The following is a 27,219-nucleotide window of genomic DNA, read 5'->3' as shown; positions in this document are numbered from 1 at the left end:
ACGGGAAGATTCGGAGTCTACTCCACCTCGATATCCTCTGCCTCCATAGCGTTTTTTGAAGAACCTTTTTGGTGGCTCACCCCCAAGTCAACCATGGATAAACCTGGTGCTTTTCATAATCCTGGTTCACCCATTCTTTTTTGTTATTTTTAAACGCTTGAATGTCTTTTTTATATTTTTCACCCTGCGTAGTAATCTTTTCCATCCAATTAGTAGATTGGTCAGATAACAGCGTAGACTTGTGCTGCTGCTCAAAATTAGCCAATTTAGAACGGACGATCTCTAGCTCTCGCTTGACCTCTTCGATGACCGCCACCATCAGGTCAAACGAGCATTTATTTAAGATTGAGGTCCAGACCTTACAAAAGGGAATGTTATAACGCCCTATGGTAGGTAAGTTTTTAACACGGAAACCGCGGGGGATTTTCCTCTCCCGCACATAATCTGATAATGTAATTCTGTGAAAATATATAACACCATGCATCATATGTTTAGGTCTTAATACTTGCAGGTGCGCGATGTTGTACATTATGTATTGTTGGTTTTAGTGGTTTATAGTATTGTAATGTTTATGTGTATATGTTTTATGCTTTACAGACCCGGAAGCACGGCAGCACGCAAGTATGGCGGTTGCCAGGCAACAGGGATGCACGGGATCCTTCGTGCGTCCTGCTGGTTCAGCTGACGCGTGACGTCACTAGATGGCGCCAGTCGGGGCAGCAGCGGGAGGCACGAACCCTCCTCACAGGTATTTAAGTATTTTCTTCTGTATTGTATGGTTCTTCCTGCACCTTGATAAAAGGGCCTCAGGGCTCAGAAACGTCGATGATTCAAGCTGCCGTATTGTGTTTTATTTCGAGTGCCGCCACCCCCCTAAGTGTGTACATTAGCAGCATCCACTGCTTTATTGGAGGGCACCGAGCTTTGCACTGTGTAGTTCATGTATTGGACAGATTAGAAGTGCCTCCACCTCAGGACTGTGCATGTTGGTTGGTCACTTTGGTGATTCAATTATTGGAAGGCACCCAGCTCCGGTTTCAGTTAACATAATTTGTCTTATTGGAGGGAAGAGGATTTTCGTGCACGGTGTGTGTCTATTGTCACAGCAGGGTGACACATCTTTCACCTGCAAGTGTGTTGTGGATCACATTAGGACCTGACATCCTAACCACAATGGAGCGGGACAGATCTGATCAGCATACAGCGGCAAGCTCCCAGACACGGGTAGAGCTTACGCCAGAATCTACATTTAGTTATTCAGATTCTGACTATGACAGACTGTTGTTTAAAGAGGATGTGGCATCCACCAGTGCCTCCCCAGACCACTTACAATTGTATCATGAGTGGTTGAATTTCAAGAGAAAGGAGACAGACCTATATTTTCACGGAATTACATTATCAGATTATGTGCGGGAGAGGAAAATCCCCCGCGGTTTCCGTGTTAAAAACGTACCTACCATAGGGCGTTATAACATTCCCTTTTGTAAGGTCTGGACCTCAATCTTGAATAAATGCTCGTTTGACCTGATGGTGGCGGTCATCGAAGAGGTCAAGCGAGAGCTAGAGATCGTCCATTCTAAATTAGCTAATTTTGAGCAGCAGCAGCACAAGTCGACGCTGATATCTGACCAATCTACTAATTGGATGGAAAAGATTACTACGCAGGTGGAAAAATATAAAAAAGACATTCAAGTGTTTAAAAATAACAAAAAAGAACGGGTGAACCAGGATTATGAAAAGCACCAGGTTTATCCATGGTTGACTGGGGGTGAGCCACCAAAAAGGTTCTTCAAAAAACGCTATGGAGGCAGAGGATATCGAGGTGGAGTAGACTCCGAGTCTTCCCGTGATGATCATACCTCCAACAGCGATGCTGAACCCAATACAACTACCTCCAAGTTACCCCCTTTAGGGGTTTGTCCCAGGCCTGCACCCGGTATAGAAGATTCACACGGAGGAGGGGGGGGGCAGAACAAAAGGACGAGGCACCAAAACCAGGTTTCAGCCACCGCGCCGTCCGAGACATTAATATTTAACCTGTCCTCTCGTTCCTTGAGTCACAGAGAGGAAGGTGTTGTCAAAGGGATTGAATTTCGTTCCGAGCAATCGCCCAGATCCTTTTAACATCAAGGTGGAGCAGTTTAAACTGCACCGACAACTCAAATTGAGAGAGTTCTTTCAAGATAAACCGGACTCCCAAATGTCACAAAAGTTTCCCAGCGCATTGAGAAAATCTTCGAAATTTGACCCTCCCACGTTCAACCCCTCCATAAAAACATTTTCAAGATTGCTGGAGCAAGATACCTCTAAATTACTTAAATGTCATAAGCCTACACCATCCAACTTTTCAAAAGCAGAGTGGACAGCCCTTAACAGCCTTAGTGAAGATCCCACTATTACAATTCGAGCAGCGTATAAGGGTGGAGGACTGGTAGTCCAGAATACCATCGATTATGTCGCGGAATTGGACCGACAACTATCGGATGTGGACACCTATAGCCGGCTGGCTAGAGATCCCATGATGGGCTATAAACAAGAACTAGACATAATACTGGACTCAGCAATGAGAGATGGCCTCATTGATACAGCCACCAGAGAGGCTCTGTGTGTGGAATTTCCCATTACTACAGTGTTGTACTCCATTCACCAGCTGCATAAGGATCCTGAGAGACCCCCGGGTAGACCCATCATATCTGCCCGGGGTTCTCTCTATAAGTCGATCTCGATGTACCTTGATTTCTTTCTGCAGCCATGTTTGCAAAGTGATCCAAGTTTCCTAAAGGACACCAATTCCTTGTTGCATAGATTGTCTCAATTAAATGAAATACCTGAGGGATGTGTACTTGCAACCATTGATGTGTCGAGTTTATACACATGCATCCCGCATGCAGCAGGGTTAGAGGCAGTGAGGAATTTGATTACTGATAATTCTGCACATAGGGGTTCTAACATCAATTTGTTTATTCAATTGTTAGAATTAACTTTAAAACGAAACTACTTTGCATTCAATGGGAAGTTTTTCCTACAGTTTAGAGGATGCGTAATGGGGTCCTCAGTGGCCCCGTCGTTTGCCAACTCGTTCATGTTTTCAGTCGAGCGAGTATTATTCACCCAGAATCCGGAGGCCAGGAGGTCGTTATTGTTGTACACACGGTACATTGACGACCTCCTGGTGTTTTGGAAAGGAGAAAGTTCTGCTTTAAAAAACCTGATTGAGTCTCACAATGAGTCCAATTCTCCAATTAAATTCACATATGTGATGGATTTACAATCCATTCACTACTTGGATGTGAATATAAAAATTGTGGATGGAAAGATACATACATCATTATTTAACAAGCCTACAGATAGAAACAATACATTGTTATCTACTAGTTTTCATCCAGTCCCTCTTAAGAAGGGACTTACTTTTTCTCAGATGTTGAGTGCAAGGCACATCACGAGTGAACACGAGGAATTGGAAAAAACCTTGTCCCAGATGGTGTCCAATTTCAGCGTGCGTGGCTACGATATGCCACTAAACAGCGTGTGCTGAATCTCATTAGGGAAGAAGCACTGATCCCCAGAACATCCTCAAAAAAAGTGGATCAGAAATTAATTTGGGTTAATGCGTACAATCCAGCCAGCAATGACATTAGTAAAATTTCTAGAAGACATTGGCCCATTGTATCATACGATTCCTCTCTTACCTCTTTAAAGAACAAAACCCTCATGAATTCTTACACCAAGGGAAGGAGTTTGCGAGATTATTTAGTTAAAAGTGAGGTCACAATCCCTCCTGCTGTGGACCCTGCTTCTGGGGTAAGCCCAAATTGGGCTGCTTCAGATGCAGTGGATGTACGACTTGTTCATACATGACTCAGGGCGACTCTTTTTCCCATCCCTTTTCCGGAATTTTTTTTAAAATAAAACATCGACTAGGGTGTAACATCAAATTTGTCATTTATTTGATAAGTTGCCCTTGTGGCAAACATTATGTGGGAAAGACGGACCGCACCTTCAAAGAAAGGGCCGCGGCACACCGATCAGCCATTAAATCAGCGATTCAAACGGGCAAAAGTGAACAGCCGGTTGCCTGGCATTTTGCCGAGGCTAGGCACAATCTGGCCACATTACGATATAGGATAATTGACCATGTCCCCCCTCTCAAAAGAGGGGGTGATAGATCACTTCGGCTGCTCCAGTTGGAAAGTCGATGGATTTTTAATTTGGATACCCTTAGACCTCGAGGCCTCAATGAAAATATGGGCCTCTCATGCTTCTTGTAATCATATACATTAAGAATAACTTCTCCATTAAGGTTTCGTCAGGTCGAGTTAAGAATTAATTGTAACTCCCCCCCTAGAGGTGGTGGGCAGCATTATGTATCTAAGGAAGAGATACTAGCACTTTACATTGCATCATATGTTTAGGTCTTAATACTTGCAGGTTTTAGTGGTTTATAGTATTGTAATGTTTATGTGTATATGTTTTATGCTTCACAGACCCGGAAGCATGGCAGCATATGGCGGTTGCCAGGCAACCGGGATGCACGGGATCCTTTGTGCGTCCCGCTGGTTCAGCTGACGCGTGACATCACTAGATGGCGCCGGTCGGGGCAGCAGCGGGAGGCACGAACACTCCTCACAGGTATTTAAGTATTTTCTTCTGTATTGTATGGTTCTTCCTGCACCTTGATAAAATGGCCTCAGGGCTCAGAAACGTCAGTGATTCAAGCTGCCGTATTGTGTTTTATTTCGAGTGCCGCCAACCCCCTAAGTGTGTATATATATATATATATATATATATATATATATATATATACACACTTAGGGGGTTGGCGGCACTCGTATATATAACACTTAGAACATCAGTGTAGAGTTAACACCGGAATGGGCCTTATGGGATATGTTGCCCTTGCTTTCGCTGGGACAACATTTACTGGCAGCTAAAGTAGCTGCAGCAACACGCAAAACTATTCTATCCCAATGGATGGCTACTGACACATTAGTAATTTCCTTATTAACACCTATAATATCTTTCCTATTCTAGATGGATTGGACAGAAATGTCCAAACACAAAGATAAAAAAGCCAAAACCTTTTTAAATATATGGCTACCGCATGTTCAAACTTTAACTCCCCTAGCCAGAAATTTATTGAGGAAGACGGTCTCATTGACGTTATGGTATGATATGGAGATAATGGTTAATAATATGGAGATAATGGTTAATGGAACCCTTCCTTCTGAAAAAGGAAGGATAAACTCCCCCTTCTTTCTCCCTTTTCCTTTCATCTTTCCCTCAATTCCTTCTTTCTCACTCTTTTTCCCCCTTTTTTGTAGGGGGGGAGGGAGGAGGAGATAATATAATTGGAACATTAAGCATTTGTATTGGAAAATGGAGGCAATTGTTAGTTTGTATAATTGTCAAATTGTTTATGGATCGGATAAATGAAAAGTGATGTTTAAAATATTTAAAATATTGTGAATCAAAATGTAACTCTTGTAAATTGTATGTCAAGTGTTATATGGCGTATAAAAGTCATTGTTTTTAATATGAAAAATTGCCTAACTATACATATATATATATAGTTCGATGGAATGACCGCACTCTCACTCATACATTTGAGTATCACAGGGGTGCGCATAAAAGGAACAAACGGAGTCTGTGCCTTTAAATATAGAAAAGTTCTCCCGGTTGGGAATGTGCACTCGCCAATATATCACAGAGACTTGCTCAGGTAAAATTCAAAGTGGTCTTTATTTTCATAAGGAGTTATCCGTGTCTTTTGCCAAAATATAGCCCCGACGTCGCTTTATATAAAAATAAAGAAAAATGAGCTGGTGAAGTGTGGCCAAGCAAGAGACAGAAAAACATCAACAATATAAAGTACTTTCCATAATAAATGGAATGGTCATTGGGTCCTCCCACCTAACATACCAAGCACTTCACTGGCAGGAAGTGCCTATGTTGTTGCTGAAGTGTGTTGTTTGTTTGGACCTCCTCAAAAGAACAACTTCTTGATAATTTAGTTAAAGCTACAAATGATCTTAAGGGCTAACAGTGTTATTAAATATTGTCACATTTGTCACATTTGGAACATATCATTGTAACAGTATCTTCATCACACTCTTAATATCATCATCACCACACAATGGGCCTTATTTTGGTTCATTCTTTCTGACAAAATCCTTCTTAGATGGGCAAAACCATGTGCACTGCAGGTGAGGCAGGTGTTACTTGTGCAGAGAGAATTAGATTTGGGTGGGGTTTTACTTCAAAGTGAGATCTATATTGCAGTGTAAAAATAAAGCAGTCAGTATTTTCCCTGCACAGAAACAAAATTACTCACCCAAATCGAATTCTCTCTGCACATGTTACATCTGCCCCCCCTGCAGTGCACATGGTTTTGTCCATCTAAGAAGGATTTTGTCAGAAAGAATGAACCAAAATAAGGCCCAATATTATCTCATCCACACTGGAACCCTGTTACAGAGAATTTTTGTTTATTTTAATTGGCGGCACAGGTCTTACTCGTATAACTTATCATGGTAATCTGGTAACATAGTAATATAGCTAATGAGGTTGAAAAAAGTCCAAAAGTCCAGTGCAGCGCTTATGTTTATAGATGACCCAGTTTAAGTAATTGCCTATCTGTTTAAACCAGACACACAAATGATCCAAAGTGGCAGTCCTATTTCTCTCTGGGTCCATTAATATACAATATAATTATTGGTTATAATCCTAGATTTTTTTCTGCCAAAAATATGTCTAGCCTTCTTAAACATATTAATAGAGTTTTCCATCACAACCTTATCTAGCAGAGTACTCCATATTTATTTCAGTACTGAAAAGAAATCCTTCCTTTACTGGGTGTGGAACTTCCTCTGCTCTAACCTTAGAGGCAATGTCCGTGTGTCCTGTGAACAGATCTCTTGGTAAAAATTTCTCATCATAGCTCTTTATATTGATCCTTAATGTATTTGAATACATTAATAATATCTCTTCATACAGTAGATTACTTTTTTTCTAAGGAAAACATACTGGCTGGCCTTTCCTCATAATAGAAATGACTCTAAACCAGTGGTTTCCAAACTTTTTGAATCACGGCACCCTGAAGTATCAGAATATTTTTCACCGCTAGGCCAAAAGTTTGTTACTGAGAATTTCAGGAAAAAATATTAAATTAAATAAGTTGTGATTACATTTTATCCTTAGGTCCAGCTATGTGGTGAGAAACATGATTCACTTGGTTCTGGACCACCAACCTGAGGCACCCCTGCAAGTGCTCCGAGGTGCCCCACTGCCCAAAACCTTTAAATATTTTTGTTTCTTTTCTACTGTATGTACCATTTCAAGTTCCAATATGTCTTTTTTATGGAATGGTGCCCAGAACTGTATGCTGAATTCTCTATTGGTTATACCAATAAATTACACAGTGGCAAGATTACAATGCCTTTACTTGCCTCTATGCCCCTTTTTATGCATACTAATACCATTTTGGCTTTTGCTGCTTCTCCTTGACATCAAGCACTGTAGCTAAGTCTGCTGTCAATGAGCACCCCTTAGTCCTTCTCCATTAATGATTTTCCTACATTTACCCCATTTAATTTATAGATATTCCATTTTGCTGCCCAATCCTCCAGTTTATGTACAATAAGTTCTTCTGTAGAAAAACTACATCCTGATCTGAATTTATTGCCTCACACAGGTAAGTGTTGTCTGCAAAAATTGACACTTTGCTCACTAGACTTGACTAGGTTATTAATAAAAATATTAAAAAGAATTGGCCCTAGCACCAAACATTGAGGAACACCACTTAAAACTTTAGCGAAATTTTAAAATTGTCAGTTTACTGCTATTCTCAGTTCCTTATTCTCCAGCTATTTCTTGACCATCATACAAATGTTATTTCCTAGACCCAGTTCCGGTATTTTTTTAGATCATCCTTGTGTTTTGGCACTGTATCAAAGGCCTTAGTAAAATCAAAGAATAACACATCTACTGCATTGCCATGGTCTAAGTTCCCACTCACTTCCTTGTAAAAGTTAATCATTTGACATGATGACCTATCCCTTACAAAGCAATGCTAGTTCCCGCTAGCAATGCTCAAAGGTAGGAGGGGTGAGATGACTGCGCCACAAACCAATGAAATTGTGAGTTAGCTGCTGGGTGTGTGGGTACACTACAAATACCCAAAGTAGTATGGAGTAGGCAAATGGGGATGTACACCCTGCGCTTTACTGACAATATTCAAATAATATACATACACATTGGTTGAGATAAAAATAGAAGTAACTTTTATTATACCAAGTTTAACAATATAAAAAAGGATCAGTTTAAACGGCAATATATATGTTAAAAATACACTATATAATGCTCAATAAAAATATTGATATTAAAAATAATTCTACTGGCTGCTATTACCGGTATACACACACAAAAGGACAGGGGGTCACAGGACAAACATAAATAGTCCTGGTGCACTGGCCAGTTGGGTGTAAAATAGTAGTTTTGTTCAAAGTCTTGTATGCTTGTTAGAGCAGTTTGGAGAAAATACCTGTTCCCAGGGTACAAGGGGTCTGCCGGCAGACTTGCCCGTCAATGCCGTGTTGCGCAATCGGCATAGGCGGGATCTCCACATGCATCAACTAGTTTCGCCAAACAGGCTTCTTCAGGATGGTGTGTGTGGTTGGTGCCCCTGCAGGCTGGGGTTTAAGTACGTTTTTCTGGTCCTCCAATTGGTTCCTTCCTAAACGCCCTAGTATGGGCGTCAGGCAATCTTATGTAGTTTTATTGTGATTTCTGCCCTTACGTGGGCGTGCTAAGGTCTTTATTGAGCAATCATTGGTTGCTGGATCGTGGCGTCATTCCCTTTATTCTTATTCCCGCTTGTTTGTATTGATTACGCCGTTATCAGCTGTGTGCGGGGGGCGGGTAGAAGGGGCGCTGATGATTACTCAGCTGTGAGGGCGGGTGGGCGGCGTTATGCGGCGTCACTTAGTGGGGGCGGGTGGGCGGCGTCACTGTTCTCTCCGTGTCTGTACTGTGTACGGAGAGAGGGGCGGGAGCTTACGTGTCTTGTCGTTTCTGCCGCTCGTGCAGGCTGATATTCTGTCTGTTCAGCTGTCAGTCCGAAGCAGCCCTCGCTGTCATTTCGGGGTCCGCTCTCGCTGTGCCTGTATGACGCTATCTCCCAGGCACTCGTCTCTTTTCTTTGTTACAGGGTGGAGGATTGGGAGATTTCATGGTGTGGATGGTTCATCTGTGTCAACTGTTAGGTGGTGTCGACTGTTGCAATGAAGTTCATACACTGTGCTTGTGCTTAATTTGAATAGCTCTTTAACACAAGACGACGGACGTAGACACATAAGGGGTATGCAATACATTGAATAGCTCCAAATAATATTAAGATATGGTACGTACTACTAGTACAATTTAATGAAACTGAATTCTTATAGTTGTGGAGGTATGATAACTGTAAATACCTGAATATGAATGTAATAATTGTGAACCACAAATGAAAGCAATAAGGATAAAAATATAGATAAGAATAAAATGGAATAAATATACAAATAAATAAATCTAAAAATAAGAATAAATATAAATAAAAAATAATAATAATAATAAAAATAAGTAAAAATAAAAATAAATAAAAATAAAAATAAACATAATAAAAATAAATATAAAAATGAAAATAAATGTAGAAGTAGAAATAAATATAAATAAAAAATAAACAATATATAAAGGTAATAATAAAAATTATGAAAAATTGAGAGTACATGAAAAACAGGAACAGAAAATAAAGCATGAATGAGTAGCTGCGGCTAAATAGTTGTATGGTGTGAAGTTGGCGAGCGGGGTCTAACTGTGGTAGTTTGGGATGGGCCTGATGGGGGTGGCTGGTGCAGGGGGGTGGTGGCCCCTTTACTGTTTCATAGGAAGGCTGATATATCGAAGTCCACGTTCAGGCCCTTCGGGGTTAGTGTTCCCATATTGTAGATGATCTTTGTTTCTTCTTGGGTTAGGGCTTTGTCTTGATTACCCCCTCTCCAGTCGATTTTCACTTTCTTAAGGCCGATAAATTTCAGTGATCTTGGGTCGCTGTTATGTTTTTCTGTAAAATGTGTCGGAATGCTGTGATTGGTCTTTCTGTTGTTGATGTTACAGATGTGTTCCTGAATGCGTGTATGTAATTTCCGCTTTGTCTTTCCTATATATTGAAGCCCGCAGGGGCACTCCAACATATAGATCACCCCCTCGGTATTGCAGGTTATACGGTCTCTAATCTTGTGGGTTCTTCTGTTCGCTGTGGAGACCACTTCTTTTGTGATTCTTGTATCAACAGGGTGTGTTTTCTTACATGCTGTGCAAAAGCCGCATCTTGAGAATCCTTTAGTGTTGGATACCGATTTCTGGTTTGGGATGTTCGTGGTCGGGTCCAGGTAACTTTTCACTAGTGCCGATCTTATTGTGTCTGTTCTTCTGTAGACAATATTGTCTACAGAAGAACAGACACAATAAGATCGGCACTAGTGAAAAGTTACCTGGACCCGACCACGAACATCCCAAACCAGAAATCGGTATCCAACACTAAAGGATTCTCAAGATGCGGCTTTTGCACAGCATGTAAGAAAACACACCCTGTTGATACAAGAATCACAAAAGAAGTGGTCTCCACAGCGAACAGAAGAACCCACAAGATTAGAGACCGTATAACCTGCAATACCGAGGGGGTGATCTATATGTTGGAGTGCCCCTGCGGGCTTCAATATATAGGAAAGACAAAGCGGAAATTACATACACGCATTCAGGAACACATCTGTAACATCAACAACAGAAAGACCAATCACAGCATTCCGACACATTTTACAGAAAAACATAACAGCGACCCAAGATCACTGAAATTTATCGGCCTTAAGAAAGTGAAAATCGACTGGAGAGGGGGTAATCAAGACAAAGCCCTAACCCAAGAAGAAACAAAGATCATCTACAATATGGGAACACTAACCCCGAAGGGCCTGAACGTGGACTTCGATATATCAGCCTTCCTATGAAACAGTAAAGGGGCCACCACCCCCCTGCACCAGCCACCCCCATCAGGCCCATCCCAAACTACCACAGTTAGACCCCGCTCGCCAACTTCACACCATACAACTATTTAGCCGCAGCTACTCATTCATGCTTTATTTTCTGTTCCTGTTTTTCATGTACTCTCAATTTTTCATAATTTTTATTATTACCTTTATATATTGTTTATTTTTTATTTATATTTATTTCTACTTCTACATTTATTTTCATTTTTATATTTATTTTTATTATGTTTATTTTTATTTTTATTTATTTTTATTTTTACTTATTTTTATTATTATTATTATTTTTTATTTATATTTATTCTTATTTTTAGATTTATTTATTTGTATATTTATTCCATTTTATTCTTATCTATATTTTTATCCTTATTGCTTTCATTTGTGGTTCACAATTATTACATTCATATTCAGGTATTTACAGTTATCATACCTCCACAACTATAAGAATTCAGTTTCATTAAATTGTACTAGTAGTACGTACCATATCTTAATATTATTTGGAGCTATTCAATGTATTGCATACCCCTTATGTGTCTACGTCCGTCGTCTTGTGTTAAAGAGCTATTCAAATTAAGCACAAGCACAGTGTATGAACTTCATTGCAACAGTCGACACCACCTAACAGTTGACACAGATGAACCATCCACACCATGAAATCTCCCAATCCTCCACCCTGTAACAAAGAAAAGAGACGAGTGCCTGGGAGATAGCGTCATACAGGCACAGCGAGAGCGGACCCCGAAATGACAGCGAGGGCTGCTTCGGACTGACAGCTGAACAGACAGAATATCAGCCTGCACGAGCGGCAGAAACGACAAGACACGTAAGCTCCCGCCCCTCTCTCCGTACACAGTACAGACACGGAGAGAACAGTGACGCCGCCCACCCGCCCCCACTAAGTGACGCCGCATAACGCCGCCCACCCGCCCTCACAGCTGAGTAATCATCAGCGCCCCTTCTACCCGCCCCCCGCACACAGCTGATAACGGCGTAATCAATACAAACAAGCGGGAATAAGAATAAAGGGAATGACGCCACGATCCAGCAACCAATGATTGCTCAATAAAGACCTTAGCACGCCCACGTAAGGGCAGAAATCACAATAAAACTACATAAGATTGCCTGACGCCCATACTAGGGCGTTTAGGAAGGAACCAATTGGAGGACCAGAAAAACGTACTTAAACCCCAGCCTGCAGGGGCACCAACCACACACACCATCCTGAAGAAGCCTGTTTGGCGAAACTAGTTGATGCATGTGGAGATCCCGCCTATGCCGATTGCGCAACACGGCATTGACGGGCAAGTCTGCCGGCAGACCCCTTGTACCCTGGGAACAGGTATTTTCTCCAAACTGCTCTAACAAGCATACAAGACTTTGAACAAAACTACTATTTTACACCCAACTGGCCAGTGCACCAGGACTATTTATGTTTGTCCTGTGACCCCCTGTCCTTTTGTGTGTGTATACCGGTAATAGCAGCCAGTAGAATTATTTTTAATATCAATATTTTTATTGAGCATTATATAGTGTATTTTTAACATATATATTGCCGTTTAAACTGATCCTTTTTTATATTGTTAAACTTGGTATAATAAAAGTTACTTCTATTTTTATCTCAACCAATGTGTATGTATATTATTTGAATATTGTCAGTAAAGCGCAGGGTGTACATCCCCATTTGCCTACCCCGCTAGCAATGCTATTGCACACCAAGTACTCCTTAATGATATCCCTTAAGAAATACTCCAGTAATTTCCCCACTATTGATGTCAGACATACCAGTCTATCATTTCCAGGATGAGTTTTACTTTCCTTTTTAAAATAATGGCAGCACATGTACTATTCTCTAGTCCCTAGGTACCCTGCCTGAGGAAATTATATCTGTGAAGATTAAAAATAATAATTCTGAACTCAATTCCATTAGAACCTTTGGTTTGAAATTGTAGATATTTTAACGAACATTGTTTTTTCCACTCAAGTAGCTTCCAATGCCAATTGCTGACAAGGTTACGGGATGTGCTAACACCTCTTTCCAAGTACACAGTGGAGGGTGGGCATCCTCTATAAACCAAAGAGAACTTGTAAAAGGGACTCTACAGTGTGAGATATTTTTTTGTCAATTATTATTAAATAATCCTCCACCATCCTTACAATTAATAAAATGCCATGCTGCATTCACATTGTGGTTCTGATACAGTAAGCTGCTATGCAGTGGGACACATCTGGACATGTGGGCAATTCTTTTAAGCCTGATCAGAATTCATAATGTTGTTTATATCTGGTGTACTAATATGAATCATTATCATCACCAGAATCATGATCAACATCAACATTGCTGTTTAACTAGATTACAGCCCTATGCAGTTTGGCTGGACAGTTTGGCATTAGATTGCACACTTCCTTGTGTATCAATAATTATTGTTCCTATAGATAGTAAGCTTATACATAGTGCATAGTAGGTAAGGCTGAAAAAAGACTTGCGTCCATCTAGTTCAACCTGGTATAGATATCCATTGCTGATTTGGTAGGTTCTGATATTTTACAGACAAATTCTATTTCTTATTTGTACCCATGGATGTTTTTCTCCAGTAAATGTTTGTCCAACTTTGCCTTGAACGCATTTAATGAGCCAGCCGTTTGACTGTTCTGACCGTAAAGAAATTCTTTCTACTAGCTGAATGAAATCTTTTTTCTTCTAATCTCATGTCCTCATGTCCTAGATTCCTTTCTAGTAGAAAAGAGGGTGTGTGACAGTTCCTTATTTTGGCCCTTGATATACTTGTACATGTTGAGCATGTCCCCCCTTAAATGTCTCTTTTCTAATGTAAATAGTCCCAAATTGCTTAATCTCTCCCCGTAGCTTAAATTCTCCATTCCCCTAATAAGCTTTGTTGCTTGCATTTGGACTTTTTCTAATTCTATGATGTCCTTTTTATAGTGTGGGGTCCAGAACTGCACTCCTTACTCGAGGTGAGGTCTCACCAATGCTTTATACAGTGGCATAATTACCCTTGAGTCCCTAGTTTCCATTCCCCTCTTAATACATGCCAGAGTTTTGTTGGACTTTTTTGTAGCTACATTACAATGGGCACTACATCCCAGTTTGCTGTCTATTTGGACTCCTAGATCCTTTTCAAGTATGGAATTACCCAGTTCCTCTCCACTAAGGTTGTAACTTGCACACTGGTTGTGTCTCCCAAGGTGCATAACCTTACATTTATCTACATTGAACCTCATCTTCCATTTTTTTGCCCACTCATCTAGAATTGATTTAATAACTCTGCTCAGTTTTGTATCGTCCACAAGGATGGATACATTGCTGAGTAATCCCATCCCAATATCGTTAATAAAAATGTTAAATAAAATGGGCCCTAGAACCGAACCCTGTGGCACTCCACTTAGTACTGGTATCATATTTGAAACAGCACTGTTCATGACCACTCTTTGTTCTCTATTACACAGCCAGTTCCCTACCCATCTGCAGATATTTGCCCCTAATCCCAGGTCCTCAATTTTATTTATCTACCTCTTGTGTGGTACAGTGTCGAAGGCTTTAGCAAAATCTAGCAAAATCACATCTACAGCATTTCCATTCAAGGTTTTTGCCAACCTCTTCATAGAAGTAGTGTAGTGACTGTAGAGGGGGTCAAAGGCGTAACTACCATAGGTGCAAGGGGTGCAGCTGCTATGGGGCCCAGAGCTGAAGGGGGCCCATCTTTACTGTCAAAGTAATATGTTTTACATACATTTTTCACCATCTGTTGATAAATAGGGGGCCCTTACAAACTTTTGCTATGGGGCTTACAAATATCTAGTTACGCCTCTGGAGGGGGTGAAACATAGGGTGCAGGGATCTGTAAAGTTGGTGACATGCAGGATCTGTGGGGGGTGTGACACACTGGGTGCAGGGGTCTGAATAGGTGGTGAAAGGCAGGTTCTGGGAGGCTGACACACAGGGTGCAGGGGACTGTAGGGGGGGTGACACACAGGGTGCAGGGGACTGTAGGTGGTGACATGCAGGGTGCAGGGGACTGTATAGGTGGTGGCACAGCGTGCAGGGGACTATAGCAGGTGACACACATAATGCAGGGGACTGTAGGGGGTGACACACAGGGTGCAGGGGACTGTATAGATGGTGATACACAGGGTGCAGGGGACTGTATAGGCGGTGATACACAGGGTGTAGGGGGTGACAGCGGGTGCAGGGGACTGTGGGGGAGTGACACACTGGGTTCAAGGGACTGTAAATGTGGTGACATGAAGGGTCTGGGGGGGGGTGACATGAAGGGTGTAGAACTGTAGGGGGACTGTAAACTTGGTGACATGCAGGGTCTGTGGGGGGTGGTGACACACAGGGTACAGGGGACTGTAGTGGGGCAACACACAGGGTGCAGGGGACTGATTAGGTGGTGAAACACAGGGTGAAGGGGACTGTAGGGGGGATGACACACAGGGTGCAGGAGACTGTATAGGTGGTGAAACACAGGGTCTGTGGGGGGTGACACACAGGGTGCAGGGGACTGAATAGTGGGTGACACGCAGGATGCAGGGGACTGAATAGGTGGTGACACACAGGGTGCAGTGGACTGTATGTTGTGACACACAGGGTGCAGGGACTGTAGGTGGTCTGACACACAGGGTGTAGGGTACTGTAGGGGGTGTGACAAAGAGGGTGCAGGGTACTGTAGGAGGTGACATACAGGGTGCAGGGTACTGTAGTAGGGGGCATACAGGGTGCAGGGGACTGTAGTGGGGTTGACACAGGGTGCAGGGGACTGTAGGGGGTGACATGCAGGGTCTGTGGAGGTGTTTGACACACAGGGATGTGATTTTTTTTGTCAAATTCCATGTATATCTCCTGCACCTACAGTCCTCTGCACACTATGTGTTGCTGCCCCCCACTACAGTCACTGCACCCTGTGTGTCACCCCCTAAGTTCCCTGTGTGTTGCCCCAATACAGTCCCCTATTTAATTGGAATCCCAATTCCAGTAAAATATGAAGAGAAAAGCATAAAAAACGATGGGGGGACAAAGCAACACAGACAGGTGGGAAACAGTGGTGCCGATGGGGGTAGGTAAGACAGAGTGATGCAGTGGGGGGGGGGGGGGGGCGGCAGAGTGCAACAGATAGGGTAAAGAGAATGGTGCAAATGGGGGAAAGACAGTAGCACAGATGGTGGGGAGATAGTGCGGATGGTTGGACAGTGCTTAGACCATCAGTTATACAACTGCATGTGTGTATTCAGAATCAGAATCAGAATCAACTTTATTTGCCTTTGCCATGTATGCTTGCGCACACTAGGATTTTTTTGTGGATTTACAGTGCAGCATCAAGCAGGGATGAAGGGGGGGTGAAGGCATTACATACATTATATTAAGACATTACATGTGGGGAACACATACCCGCCGAGCTGCACAGCGCCTAGGCAGCCATCAGAGGCGCCACTGGTCGCTGCAACAGCCAGGAAGGTAACATTAAGCAGAGACAGTACAGTTATCACATAGGGAGCACATACCCACCAAGCTGAACAGCGCCTAGGCAGCCATCAGCGGCGCCACTGGTCACCGAAACAGCCAGGTAGGTATCAATACAAGCAGAGACAGTACAGTTATCACACATGGAACATATTTGGCTGAGCTGCACAGCTCCTAGGCAGCCATCAGCGGCGCCATCTTGATCATGCTGCTCAAAGGCAGCAGTAATAATATTAATTTTCATGGCAACTGAAGCATGAGTTCAACCGGATGTAGCACTTTTCTTCCAAAGCTGGCACACCCTGCCAGCTTGTTGCTGGCAGGGTGTGCAACTAGTGATGGTACAGCATACAGGCTTTGCAAACAGTGGTTACAGAGGTACATGGTACAAATCATTGTAAAGAAACAGTAAACAAAGAAAATACATAGCTTTCATCAGCTTAGAGGCTGAGAGAGATGGTAATTGGTGAAAAATAAAAAGATGCCATGTGCGGGTGTAAGTCCAAATCCAGTCCAAACTCCAGTCAAACTTATGCTTCAGTTGCCATGCTTACGATGCAGGCTAAGATGCAGGCAAGCCTTTAAAGCAGGCTTCCAAAAATTTCCAATATAAAGGAAAGTTTGGGTCAGCTGGTACAGGGGGAGGGGCTGGTGTTTGCACAAATTCCTCAACATGTTAATTAGTGGAAGGGGGAAGTTGCAGGCTCCAAGTAACAAAACAATTCACAATGCAGACTGTTCTTTAAATGAAAAGCATCAGATGTTCAAAATGGGATTCATGTACCTGTAAAATAGGAGATGAGATGCTGAATCTGCACTTACCCACAGGCTGTGATGGTGTACCATATATGTATTGCGCAAGGAACACGTCCATTAAGGTGCTAGCCTTTTTGTCTATGGAATTTATATACACACACTGTGTGTATATATACATAGAAACCCCAGGCAACAAGCATGTAGGTAAAAAAAAAATTGAATTAATGTATGAAACTTTTTTGGCAGGGGGGCGCAACATTTCTAGTTACGCCACTGGTGGGTTGGATAGTAGGTATTGATGGCAGTGTGGGGTTTTGGGATGGGGGCATATGTTGAAATTTTACCTAGGGTGCTGAGAAGTCTTAAGGTGCCCCTACACTGCAACGTCTCGCAGTAGTGTTCGGACACACGATACCCTGCAAGCCGCCAGGACCTTCCCGGCGGCAGGGACAGATGCGATCCGTTGTGATAGATCACATGCGTCCCTGCTTCCTGCCTGCCTAGTCAACTGAAGGGAGATCCCAGAATGGGTGGACAGACAGCCAGCCGGTCCGACAACCTGGTCGGGTCGGGTCTGCATGTCAGGGAGAGGCGATTTGGTACGATTTATCTGGCCGATTGGTCGCAATCAAATCGCCTCAGTGCATGGGCACCTTTACACCGGCTCTGGTTGCTACTATATTATAACATTCACATACTGTATAAAATTCTGAATATTAGTGATGACCTGATAAACTGACAACCTGTAAGATTATTTAAGAGCGCCATGTTTGAGAATCGACTTGGATATATGTTTCAGGTCAATTCATAGGCATAGGGCAATTTGCATATTTGCATATTTCCGATTATTTTGACATGCCATGATACATTTTCCGTATTATATATTTTTGTTTTTATTATTATTACTTCTGTTTTGTATATTTAATAAATATTATAAATATTATAAACTCCACCATCTTTTACTGACCAGTTTTCTCAGAAAAAGTGTGCCTGCTAACCTTGAGGCAAATTTTGTACTGTCATATCCACCAGTAAGACAGTGGCTTAATTTGGTGTACTACCAGTTCAAGACTGCAGATGGCATTGTAAACAAATAACCTGATGGAAGTAATTTTTGCAGATTCTATAATTGCTTCTGTGTGTACCTATTTTTTTGTATTTTTTTAAATGATTTTAATTGTATATTGCATATTTGTTTTGGATATTTCTGCATAACTTCCTGTCAAGTGATAACTCTCAGTTAAATAAGCTTTTAGGTTCAGCTTGTCCTCTTTATTTTAACAGTAATTTTTCTCATTAAACACAGGGCTACAGTAGTGGCATTCTTTGTTGGTCTTTGAAAATGCAATTCAGACTATTAATGACGAACTACAGCTGTCACTTGTGTTTTGTCAATTATCACACAGTCAAAATGAACTCAAGATTTCTACAGGTTTTTTTTTTTTTAACCTTTAGGGTCTGAGTAATTGTTCTTGTTAAGCAAACATTGTTAAACTACTAGACTGAGTATTATTGCACATCCTTGTTGATGACTGTCATTGTCATCATGCTTTATCATGCTGTTTTTGTGTAACCCTGTACTCAGACAGAATAAGCTGCACAACACAAACTTTGGCCCTTATTCTGATTGACGCGTACTTTCCTGCATACTTTCGGATCGCGTATTTACGGCGTCTGCGCATGCGTGGAGAACGCCACGCGCATGTGCCACGCCTTGACTCCGTACCTGTTCGGCCAAATCCCGTACAAAACTGGTCATCGCAATCATTCGGGAAATATGGGCGTATTATGGGCGTCATGCGGAATGACACATGGGCGTAGTTTCAAAGTGGGCAAAACGGGGCGGAAACATGGGCGGACACGGGGGAGTACACTTATGTTGGGGGGCGTGCATTCGGATAGCACTCCGAATGCACGCGAACAAAAAGGGAAGAAATGTGCGGTGTCCAAAAGGCCACTATTGCTTTGCGGACACCACTCGTTCCTGCGGGAGGCGAACGGACCGCCTAATGACTACAAGCATTAACACCTGAACCCAATAAAATCGACTCCTTTACTCATTACTCACTAATAGGACGCTTGTCAGTGCTTTAATTGAAACCATTGCACTTCAATTGCTGTAAGGGTTAATGTGTGCAATGCATGTGTTAGGCATGCTTGTAAGGATATATTGGAATCTAATTGATTCCAATTCCAAATAAGCATTTTTTTATGAGGATAGGAAATTGAATAAGTGGGTCATGTGATGTATTGCAGAATTGACATAATAGTGGGTTGTTTGGCGTAAATACTCCGCTTACGGGCGGTAGCACCGCTTGGCTCCCGTTCGGATGCGGTATTCCCGAGCATACTCTGTAATACTCTGTAATACCGTGCAGAATCGGAGTGTTTCTCCCGCACACGCATGGTTTGTATGTCGTCCGTAAACACGCCCTGTTCTTAAAGAGTGAGTCCGTCCGAATGCGGAGGACACGTGGGCGTTTCTACGGACGATGGCCGCACGCGGCAGAACACCGTGGCGTGCGGACCGCTCCGTAAGAATGCGGGAATATCCGCACCGATCAGAATAAGGGCCTTTATGTGCAATTTATGTGTTATTATTTTTTAATTGTAAAATTAATTATTTTATATATTTTTTCAAAATATAATTAATTTATATTCTCTCTGGATTTAAATTTTTAATTTTTTTTTGTCTTATAACTGCATTCACATTTTTACTGTTTCTTACTATTAAATCATACTGGAGAAAGAGTTCTACATTAATAAAATGATGATGATTGTTATAATTATTTTTTATTATTATTATTATTATTATTATTATTATCATTGTTCATACAGTATCACAAAAATGTATACGCAGACATTTTTCAAATTACAATTTTTATACCTAGTTCTGTTCCCGAGAGCATCGATTCTTATGCCAAGTTAATATTCTTATTTTCTTTGACTACTTCGTGTGACTGAAAATGGTATCAACCTACAGTACTGCAAATTATTCTAGCGTGGTCATTTTAAAAAATGGATTTGGTACAGCCTGAGATATGAAAAACACAGAATCCCCGAATACACTATAATGGACCAATAAATGACATTTGCATTCTTTGTGCCTGATTTTCCTTCCAATATGATGGAAGATTGTGGGTCGATATTCAAATGGTAGATTTTATTGCATAACAAGAAAAGTCCCATCTGAGCACTCAAATGGTGGCTTTTCACGCATTTCAGCTTGCCACCCCTGGGGATAGCAAGCTGAAATGATGATAGCACGCCCGCCAGCAGAATCAATTGAATATCGCCCCAAGGTAGTAATGTAGAGATCTCAGTTATATATATTTGCAAAAATATGGTTGTCACCAGCCACTTTACGTTGTCTCTGGTGGAAATACAGTAGCACTAATTGATGTCACTACATCGTGCAGCAGTACACAAATGTATGACCCAAAGTGGGTATTATTATTATAAGGCCTCTAGTGTAGATGATTATTTTCCACATTACTACCCAAAGTTCACAAGAATAAGCAACAGGTTCATGTCCCTTGTATCCTCAGTGATGGCTGGCCTTGACATTGCAATGCTGCTGGGAATAATGTAGTCAGCTAGTGTCCCCTCTCTGCCCATCTCCTCACTGGTGCCTACCTTTCCAAGCAATGGAATAATAAGAGGGCCCTCTTTCCCACTGGGCTGGGTAAGCTACTGCTCGGTAGTCCCCCAAACATAGTGCCATGGCAGGGCAAATCAGAAAGAAAATGTTGGTTATGGAAATACTGTTTGCACTAAACAGTGTTGGCTGGCATCCCTCCTCACCGTGTCTCCACCTCCAGTGGTTGCACTGAATGTCAGGTATTATGTCATCCTGCCTAATGTTACCAGTGAGAAGCGCTGACAGAGGAGCACTGCCGTGATGGATGAGACTGAAGACAGAAGAGAAAAAAACAGAAGAAAGAAGTTAATAGAAGGGCAAATGAAGGGCATCAAAAGCTGCATGATGAAGGGCACATAGTGAAAAGGGGGATATGTGAAGAGAAGTAAATGCAGCACAATTTGGCAGCAGCGTTTAAACTGGCTTCACTCATTTATGGAATATGACTTCCTGAAGACCATTGAATTTAAGCCAATTATAAAGCAATTCTCCGAAAATAAATTTTGCAAATATTTGTGTTGAACACTAGATTAATGATAATCTAGCAGTAATTTTTGTTTTTCAACTTAAGTTTTTTTTATATTGTCCAAACATTTCTTTGCATTAATATCTGCTGTACAGCATGTTTAAACTCTGATTTTGTTGCAGGTATCTATAAATATAAGCTTAATTTTTTTGATAATTACATTTTTTATTCCTGTGAATAAATGCCCCATCGCACAGCTTTTTCTGGGGGCCCATCATGCAGTTAAGATGGCACTGGTAGGCTACCTGCACTAGTCACTTCTACCTACATTAAGTAAGGGTGGGGAATGATCACACTGACCCCCCCCATTCTGTATTTGCCCTTGACTCTGCTCCCTCTAGACTGTGAGTTCTCAAAAGCATTGCCCTTTCTGTAGTTTGTCTTATATAAATACTAGTATAGCATTTTTAATATGCAAAACAGAAGTATCATATATCACACAAGGCATTCCTCTAACTGTCCCGCCTTTCACAAGACTGTGCTGGGTTTTTTGGGATGGTCTCGTGGATGGCAGTGTCCCCCTGTGGGGGAGCATTTGGGAGTCCCCCATGCCCAGCACTGCAGAGCATGGAATAGATGTTGTCCCGATTTAGAAAAAGATAATGTTTGGAGATATTGTGAGGGGTGGAAGCAGATAGCGTTTCTGAAAATGGGGCATGTCACACACATTTTCTGACCAAGGACTATGCAGTTTTCTTGACCTTGCAAGCTGCCTGTGAGAGGCAGTCTGAATAAAGTTAGAATAAAGCTGTGTATACATGGGGTGATTTGGTCTCTCAGCAATATATTGCTCAGTGTTCCATTTTCATCAGAGACCAGAGATGGTCGCTGATAAAAAGGAGACTCTCTGCCTGGAGAAACAGCTGAAGATCCTCTGACCAGCGATCATCTCAGGACTGGTCACGGGAGCACACTCCCGGTGACAGTCGCCATGTACACACTTAACTACCATATCCCCGGTGATATAGGCTAGAATCGCCCTGTGTGTACGGGGCTATACTCAGGCTGCAGTCACAGAGGAGCATCATAACAGTGTCCAATTAGCAGGATTGCACTGCTGTAACAGCCTTCTCATACTATAGGTCATGGGTCTTCAAACTGCGGCCCTCCAGATGTTGTGAAACTACAAATCCCAGCATGCCTTGCCACAGTTTTAACACTCCCTTATAGCAAAAATGTGGCAAGGCATTCTGGGATTTGTAGTTTCACAACATCTGGAGGGCCGCAGTTTGAAGACCCATGCTAATTCTGGTTTACTCCTTCTGGCAAATTCCTTCTTAGATGGACAAAACCATGTGCACTGCAGGGGGACAGATGTAAAATGTGCAGAGTGAATTACATTTGGGTGAGTTAATTTGTTTCTGTGCAGGGAAAATACTGGCTGCTTTATTTTCACACTGCATTATAGATCTCACTTTGAAGTAAAACCCCACCCAAATCTAACTCTCTCTGCACAAGTAACATTTACCCAGAGCCGGCCCTAGCCTAAATGATGCCCTAGGCAAGATTTTGACTGGTGCACCCTAGCACCGCCACTAGTTCCGCCTCTGACCCTGCTCCCCTTTCCCAGCACCATCAACCCTCATCATAGCAGTCATCATTTTGCTGCTCCTACCCGCAATATCTTAAATAGAAACAGCGCACACATTCGGTGCGCAGTCCAAACAGGGGTGTGTTCTTGCTGGGAAGGGGCATGGCCACACAATTGTACCCCCAATTCAAATTATGCCACACAGTAGTGCAACTTTATTCACATTATATCATGCGATGGTGTACCTTACTCCTCACATTATTCACATTATAACCTTAGAAAAAAATCCTGAGAAAATATTGTATTTTAAGCACCTCCATGGCCACACTGCCACCCAGCACAAAACAGTGTGTGCTGGGCAGAGGAGAAGAGCTGCAGCTGCTGTTGTCACTTAAGGGGAGGGGGCCCGGGGCCCCCACTGGACCCTCCCATCAGACTTTGGCCTGGGTAATTTTGTACCCCCTACCCCTTTCTCTCGGCACCCCTGATAATACCAGACAGTAATGCCCCTTACACATGACACACATTATTAATGTCATTATAACCATAATGCCCCTTACACATTATGCCAACCTTTATTAATGAACTTCATACACATAATGACACACATAATGCCCCTTACACATATGTTGCACATTATTAATGACCTTATACACATGACACACATAATGCCTGTTACACGTCACACATTATTAATGAATTTATACATGACACACATAATGCCCCTTACACATATGCTGAACACTATTGCACAACCAACCCACCCGCAGACAGCACTCGCACAGCCGCTAACACTGTGACCTCTGCCTCTGCTTGGATACAGATGTTTCCTCATAAATCTTGCCTCAATAGGCCATGCAGCTCCTGGCCAGTTCTGCTAACGTTGGGTGCCTTTTTTGCTGAAAATTAGTCTTATTTGCATTGTTATGACCAGCACACACAAGGATCTTCCGATGATTAAAATGATATGTGGCATGAATATATTCTGTGTGCAACTGTGGCTGTACCTGCTTACGGAATGCTATGTTACAGTAATTTCCATGAATACACTCTTTCATATGCAGATACAGCCTCACTCACACACAGAATATAGGCATGCTGCATATAATTTTAATCAGCAGAAGCTGCTGATGACCCTAGGCATTCCAAATGCCCTAGGCAATTGCCTAGTTTGCCTATGCCTAAGGCCGGCCCTGCATTTACCTCACCTGCATTGCACATGGTTTTGTTCATCTTAGAAGGAATTTGCCAGAAAGAGTAAACCAGAATAACCCCCTTAATGCAATAGTTTTGTTAAAAACATTAAAGCTGTTATTCAGAATAAATGTATTTCATATGCACCAGTGGCAGAAAAATTATTGCCAGGAACTGCATGGATTTAGCCAAAAATATTAACATTTTTATGTATTAAAATGTTACATCTAGTCTGAATGATTGTGGTTCATTAAGTAGATATACAGTATATAGAAATCAAATTTATGAACATTGATGTTTATTTCAGCATATTTGTACAAACATTTAAGTTAAAATGGCACAATTAATATGAGCTATTTAAATAAAAGAAAACTAAAAATGTATATTATATAGTCCATGAATTTCTGCTGATATGTGTGTAATAATAGAATTTAAGCTATTGCTAACTAATAGTAAATGAAAGAATCGAAGATAAAATAATACCTCTTCCTGCACACTTTACAAAGTACAGTATGTAAACTAATGCTCTGTCATCATCCTTTCACACAGTTGGTATGTTAAACATAGGGGTGAGTGGGTTTGGATTTCTGGAATATGAACACACCCGAACACCCCAGATCCCAACAACCCCGATCCGAGAGTGTTCAGGGATTCTCGTCAGGCTCAAGAGGCACCAAAATGTCATTGTCCTGCTGTTGGAGCTCACAAGATAAGGACTCTATATAAATCACATGCTGTTGCCACCATCTTCACTCCGGGATTGGAGAGGGTAGTGGGTGGACGTGCTCTGGTGGGCTGTGGTGATCTGTGGTGGGCTGTGGGGTGGCGAGTTGGTGACCTGGTATATTTATAAATCCAGTCTTGTGCTTGGTGCTTCTGAATCTGTATAGGGGTCCAGTCCAGTGATACAGCTGTAATTCCAGTCCAATGATACTGCTGCTTAATTCCAGTCCAGTGATACTGATGCATAATTCCAGTCCAGTGATACTGCTGCATAATTCCAGTCCAGTAATACAGCTATAATTCCAGTTCAGTGATACTGCAGCATAATTCCAGACCAGTGATACTGGTACATAATTCCAGTCCAGTGATACTCCTGAATAATTCCAGTCCAGTGATACTGCTGCATAATTCCAGTCCAGTGATACAGCTGTAATTCCAGTTCATTGATACAGCTGCATTGATACATGTTCTTTGTCAGGAGGGATAGCTATATGCTCATTGTCAGGGGGGATTACATGCTTGTTATCAGGAGGGGGATATATGCTCATTGCTCATGACAGACAATAGAGGTGCAGGGGCCTCTAGCATCTGCCAAATACCCCCCACTTATTCCAGCTCATTATTTCTTTTTAGGCACTGGGGTCCAGCGGGGTATAGCCAGTGGAGAGGAACACTTCTCTGTTTAGTGACGTCACTTATACACATAATGCCTGAAACAGGAACATTGTGTATACACATTATGCCCACAGAAGTAGTGCTGTTTATAGACAGTATAACATCTGCAGTAATAGCAGAACTTCTACATAATGCCCCCTAAAGTACCAGCTTCTCACACTCAGACCCCAAATTCGACCACTTTCCCGATGTCCGGGGCCTACGCATGCGTGAATATGCCCATGTGTGAACCCCGGGAGCAAACGGCTTTGGCGGGTTTCACACTCACTGAGCCATTCACTCAGGACAGGGAGGTCCGGAGACAGGCCGGTGGCGGCAGCAGGGGCACACCCAGCAATTTATGGGTGTCCCCATAAAATGCTGGGCATTGGGAATGCAGGTGTGTCAATGCCTGCATGGGGCGGGCAGCTGACTTCACATGATGTTTATCCACAAACGGAGGCGAATCATTCAGTCCAATGATACAGCTGCATAATTCCAGTCCAGTGATACTACTGGCGAATAATTCCAGTACAGTGATACAGCTGTAATTCCAGTCCAGTGATACTGGTGCATAGTTCCAGTCCAGTGATACAGCTGTAATTCCAGTCCAGTGATACTGGTGCATAGTTCCAGTCCAGTGATACTGCTGGTGAATAATTCCAGTCCAGTGATACAGCTGCATAATTCCAGTCCAGTGATACTGGCGCTAAATTCCAGTCCAGTGATACAGCTGTAATTCTAGCCCAGTGATACTTGTGCATAATTCCAGTCCAGTGATACAGCTGTAATTCCAGTCCAGTGATACTGGCGCATAATTCAAGTCCAGTGATACAGCTGTAATTCCAGTCCAGTGATACTGGTACATAATTCCAGTTTAGTGATACAGCTGTAATTCCAGTCCAGTGATACTTCTGCAAAATTCCATTCCAGTGATACTAGTGAATAAGTACAGTCCAGTGACACAGCTCCTAGAGTGCATCCCAAAAGTTCAGTAACACAAAGAAAAATAAATAAATGTAAATCCATTTGAGGAGAAACTATGCCATTTACAACACAGAGTGGCAAGAAGTTGAACCTTCGCCTAAGTTCATGACTAGTGGTTGAGTTTCATGTGATGATGGAAGCTCTCCTCCTTCCCTGCTAGAAATTTTAAGAGAGTTAAGCGGTCAAAAGCATAGCAAACAACTGTTTGTTCTAAGATGGTATAACAAATCCCCTAGGAGAGTTTAAGTGTGTTGGTGGTTGCGATGCCTGACCTTCCCATCACTGTACGGGAAGAGGCGGCTCCTTCCACCATTTGCACACCCTCTGCATATGCTGGAAGGAGTATCCACAGTGCAGTTCATGATATTGATATAAAGGTGTCACTGTTGAAGTACACCAGGAGAAGGATATTGAAGTAGCTGGCGCTGTGGAGGAATTTGACGAGGAGGATGCTGCTGATGGTGATGTGGTTTGCTTAAATGAGGCACCGGGTGAGACAGTTTGGTGGTTTGAATTATTGTTATCTACATCTAGGCAACAATTGTCTTGCCATACAGTATGTAGTGTGACAAGAACACTGGAGTAGTGTTTGAGGGCAGGTATATTTGTCCCAGGTTCTTGTCCTACACCTTTTAGAAACAGGTGTTTTGCCTCACA

At 42.2% G+C, this 27,219-nt stretch overlaps 1 long non-coding RNA gene across 1 annotated transcript in view; it reads left to right on the top strand.

The window, feature by feature from the left end:
- Nucleotides 1-27,219, top strand: part of LOC146062565 (uncharacterized) — a 158,318-nt gene that overhangs the window by 7,765 nt on the left and 123,334 nt on the right. Inside the window, exons 2-3 of the long non-coding RNA XR_014471395.1 lie at nucleotides 598-748; nucleotides 4,485-4,629. This is a non-coding gene — a long non-coding RNA (uncharacterized LOC146062565). The remainder of the gene's footprint in view (nucleotides 1-597; nucleotides 749-4,484; nucleotides 4,630-27,219) is intronic.

Source organism: Crinia signifera, chromosome 3 (assembly GCF_055691185.1).
Source record: "Crinia signifera chromosome 3, ASM5569118v1, whole genome shotgun sequence".
NCBI lineage: Eukaryota > Metazoa > Chordata > Amphibia > Anura > Myobatrachidae > Crinia > Crinia signifera.
Note: the sequence above shows the minus strand (reverse complement) of the source record. Positions and strands in the feature narration are given on the sequence as shown.